The sequence below is a fragment of the Zingiber officinale genome, chromosome 4B (assembly GCF_018446385.1).
Source record: "Zingiber officinale cultivar Zhangliang chromosome 4B, Zo_v1.1, whole genome shotgun sequence".
Taxonomy (NCBI): Eukaryota; Viridiplantae; Streptophyta; class Magnoliopsida; order Zingiberales; family Zingiberaceae; genus Zingiber; species Zingiber officinale.
This window is the reverse complement of record NC_055993.1, coordinates 175083-179853: the sequence shown is the minus strand read 5'-3', so window position 1 is coordinate 179853 and position 4771 is coordinate 175083.

Here is a 4771-nt window from a genome sequence, read left to right as displayed (position 1 = left end):
CTGCTGATATCCCATAACCCGAGCCGAGCGCATAGGCCGTTCGGCCACCTTTGTACCCTCGCCCCTATCCTGACCGAACGGATCACTCGATCGGCCCTTCGGTCCCAGCCGAGCGGACTTCCGCTCGGCCCTTCGATCTTCTTGCCTTGGCGTCGGAAACCCAAGCCCACGGATGGGTTATCTCTAGCTCCGCTCGGACCAGTACCCGCTTGGCCAGCCTTCCATCCGTCCTTAGGTTGGGACCCTTCAGAAGGTGGGCCCCCCATTCTTACCGCCGGATCAACCCTTAATCTGACTTTCTAGCTACTTGACTGCGTTATTTTTGTACGTCGTGTTAACATAAAATTCAGTCTCTGTTAATGTTACTTTTCCGCACGTATTTCCCCCAAATGGTATTCAGTAGTCTTCGGGCCGGTGTGTTTATAATCGCCGGTCCAACTTAGGGATTTAACGTCGCCGCTCGACGGTCTTCAAACCGAGGGGTTTATAGTCGCCGGTCCGACTCTAGAGTTTAACGTCGCCGCTCGGCGGTTTTCAAGACGGGGGTTTATAGTCGCCGGTCCGACTCTAGAGTTTAAGGTCGTCGCTCGACGGTCTTCAAGCCGGGGGGTTTATAGTCGCCGGTCCGACTCTAGAGTTTAACGTTGCCGCTCGACGGTCTTCAAGTCGGGGGATTTATAGTCGTCGGTTCGACTCTAGAGTTTAACGTCGTCGCTCGATGATCTTCAAGCCGGGGGGTTTATAGTCGCCGGTCCGACTCTAGAGTTTAACGTCACCGCTCGACGGTCTTCAAGTCGGGGGGTTTATAGTCGCCGGTCCGACTCTAGAGTTTAACGTCGCCGCTCGACGATATTTAAGTCGGGGGGTTTATAGCCGGGGGGTTTATAGTCGCCGGTCCGACTCTAGAGTTTAACGTCGCCGCTCGACAGTCTTCAAGTTGGGGGGTTTATAGTCGCCGGTCCGACTCTAGAGTTTAACGTCGCCGCTCGACGATCTTTAAGACGGGGGGTTTATAGTCGCCGGTTCGACTCTAAAGTTTAACGTCGCCGCTCGACGGTCTTCAAGCCGGGGGGTTTATAGTCGCTGGTCCGACTCTAGAGTTTAACGTCGCCGCTCGATGGTCTTCAGGCCGGGGGGTTTATAGTCGTCGGTCCGACTCCAGAGTTTAACATCGTCGCTCGACGGTCTTCGAGGAGTCTTGCCGTTCGGCAACAAATGCTCATATCCTTCATAATTTTTCTTATATTCAATCCTGCAACCAAAGGATACAGACGAACGGAACATACATGAAATGAATTACACTGGTACACTTTTCATCCAGCACGGTACGACTGGAGGTGGTTTGCGCTCCATGGTCGATCTAGCTGCCGTCTGTCTTGATCTTCCAGGTAGTATGCACCCGATCGGAGCTTCTCGACGACTCTGAAAAGCCCCGCCCAGGGAGTTGGCATCTTACTCACATCGCCGACCGGCTTCACCTTCTTTCATACTAGGTCGTCAACCTGGAATGCTCTGGAAATTACATGCCTGTTATAATTTTGCTTCATTCTTTGCTGGTACGCCATCAGCCGGACGGCTGCTTTAGCTCGTGCTTCGTCAACTAGGTCCAACTTCAGCTGTCTCCGCTCGACATTGTCCCCATCGTAGTTCTGGATCCGATCGGATTCGACTTTGATCTCGACAGGGACGACCGCTTCGCCCCCATATACCAAGTGGAACGGTGTTACCCCCGTTCCCTCCTTTGAGGTTGTGCGAATGACCCATAGCACGCCGGGCAGCTCGTCCACCTAGCTTCCTCCCATGTGATCGAGCCGAACCCGAACCCGCTTGGCCATTGCTTTGAGGATACGCCACGGAAGTGAAGTGTTATTCGATGTCGTACCCTTTGCACCACTCTTCGAGCTGCTGACCGACGAGCTGTCGCCCGTTATCCGAAATGAGCCGACGAGGAATGCCAAACCGACAGATTATATTCTGCTAGATGAACTTCTTAATCATCTGCTCGGTTATCTTGGCCAGTGGTTCGGCTTCGACCTACTTGGAGAAATAGTCGACCGCCACTAGTAAAAACCTCCGCTGCTCGGTTGCCATGGGGAAAGGCCCTACTATATCCATACCCCACTGGTCGAACGGGCAGGATACAGTAGACACATTCATCTTCTCCGTTAGCCTATGGGAGAAGCTGTGGAACTTTTGACAAGAAAGGCAGGTAGCGACGATTCGAGCGGTGTCTTCCTGTAGAGTTGGCCAAAAGTATTCGGCCAGCAGGATCTTCTTAGCCAATGATTGCCCGCCCGGATGACCTCCGCAAGATCCTTGATGCACTTTCTGGAGGATATATTCTGCGTCTTCCAAGCTGACACACTTCAGTAGCGGGCGGGAGAACGCCTTTTTGTAAAGCTGATCCCCAACGAGCGTGAACCGACCGGCTCTCCTACTCAGTAGCTAGGCTTCCTCCCGATCGGACGGCGTGGCCTCCGAACGTAAAAATTCTATTATGGTTGTTCTCTAATCGCTCGGGAATGTGAGGCCTTCCATCCGGTCGATGTGCGCCACCAAGGACACCTGCTCAATTGGCTGTTGGATGTCGATCGGCGATATTGAGCTAGCGAGCTTGGCTAATTCATCCGCTGACTGGTTCTCGACTCGGGGAATTTTCTGTATGACAACCTCGATGAAGTTACTTCTGAGCTTTTCAAAGGCCTCCGCGTAGAGCCGGAGCCTTGCGCTGTTTATCTCGAAGGACCCCAAGAGTTGCTGAGCGGCCAATTGGGAGTCAGAGTACAGTGTCACCCGATGGGCTCCCACATGCCGAGCGACCTGTAGGTCGACTATGAGGCCCTCATATTCTGCCTCGTTATTTGTTGTCCGATAATCCAGCCGGACGGACAGATGCATCCGCTCTTTTTGAGGAGAGAGCAGCAAGATGTCGATCCCACTCCCGAGCCGAGTAGACGACCCATCCACAAAATACCTTCCACAAAGTTTCAGGTTCAGGATTTTGTACCTCCGTTATGAAATATGTCAAGGACTGCGCCTTGATCGCCGAGCGGGGTTGATACTGGATGTCGAATTCACTGAGCTCCGTCATCCACTTAATGAACCGCCCGGACGCCTCAGGGTTTAGGAGTACTCTTCCAGCGAGCTGTTTGTCATAACGATGATAGTGTGCGCTAAGAAATAAGGACGGAGCCTCCGTGCGCCGTGCGACCAGGACTAGGGTGAACGCGAGCTTCTCGAGGCCAGTATAGCGGGACTCAGCATCTTTTAAGATGTGGCTCAAGAAATACACTGGCTGCTCTTCTCCGCCTCCCTTTACCAATGCTGAGCTGACAGCATGCTCGGTTGATGACAGGTATATGCGGAGCGGCTCACCCACGTTTGGTTTAGCCAATACAGGTAGTGAGTTGAGATAGACTTTTAGCTCTTCGAACGCCCGGTCGCACTCCTGATCCCACTGGAACTTGGTGGCCCGGCACAGGATCTTGAAAAATGGCAAGCTCCGGTCGGCTGTCTTAGAGATGAATCTTGACAATGCCGTTATCCGACCGGTGAGGCGTTGCACTTCCCTCAGATTCCTGGGAGGCGGCATGTCTCGCAGTGCTTTCACCTTGCTAGGGTTCGCCTCTATACCCCACTCGTTCACGATATATCCCAAGAAGCGCCCGCCTTTTGCCCCGAACAGACATTTTTGGGGGTTCAGCTTGACTCCATACCTCCTCAGTGTTCGGAAGGTTTCCTCTATGTCTGTACAAAGATCGGCCGCTCGGAGTGACTTGATTAGTATATCATCCACGTAGACTTCCAGGTTGCGCCCAATCTGCTCCCGGAATACTTTGTTCATCCGTCGTTGGTAGGTAGCCCAACGTTCTTGGGTCTGAACGACATCATGTTGTAGCAGTAGGTGTTGTCCGCAGTAACGAACCTCACTTTGTCCTGATCCTCCCTAGCGAGCGGCACTTGGTGGTATCCTTGGTATGCGTCCAGCATGCATATCAGCTCGCACCCCGAGGTAGAGTCTACCAGCTGATCGATCCGGGGCAGAGGGTAAAAATCCTTTGGGCATGCCTTGTTTAGATCCCGGAAGTCGATGCAGACTCTCCATTTGTTGCTTGGCTTGGAAACCAGCACCACATTGGCGAGCCAGCTCGAGAATTGCACCTCCCGTATGTGGCCGGCCTCCAGCAGTTTCTCAACTTCAGCTCGGATGATGACGTTCTGTTCAGCGCTGAAGTCCCTCTTCCTCTGCTTTACCGACCGAGCGTCTGGTCGGACGTGGATTCATGCTGCGCTATGCTCGGTGAGACCCCCGGCAGTTCATGAGTTGACCAAGCGAAGACGTCGCAGTTTCGCTGGAGACATCCGATCAGCTCCTCCTTCTGGTCTGCCTCCAGGTCGGACGCTATGAAAGTCGTGACCTCCGATCGGGTAGGGTGGATCTGTACCTCCTCCTTTTATTCATAAACTAGAGAAGGTGATTTTTCGGTTATAGCGTTTACCTCGACTCGTGGCACTTTCCGAGCGGATTTAGCTTCGGCTCGGACCATCTCTACATAGCATGCCGGGCTGCCAGTTGATCCCCTCGGACTTCTCCAACTTGGTCTTCTACTGGGAACTTTATTTTCTGGCAGAAGGTGGAGACGACCGCTCGGAACTCGTTGAGAGTCGGTCGCTCCAAAATCACATTGTACGCGGAGGGAGCGTCTACTACAATGAAGTTAGCAGTCCTCGTTCTTCTGAGCGGCTCCTCTCCCAGCGAGATAGCCAGCCG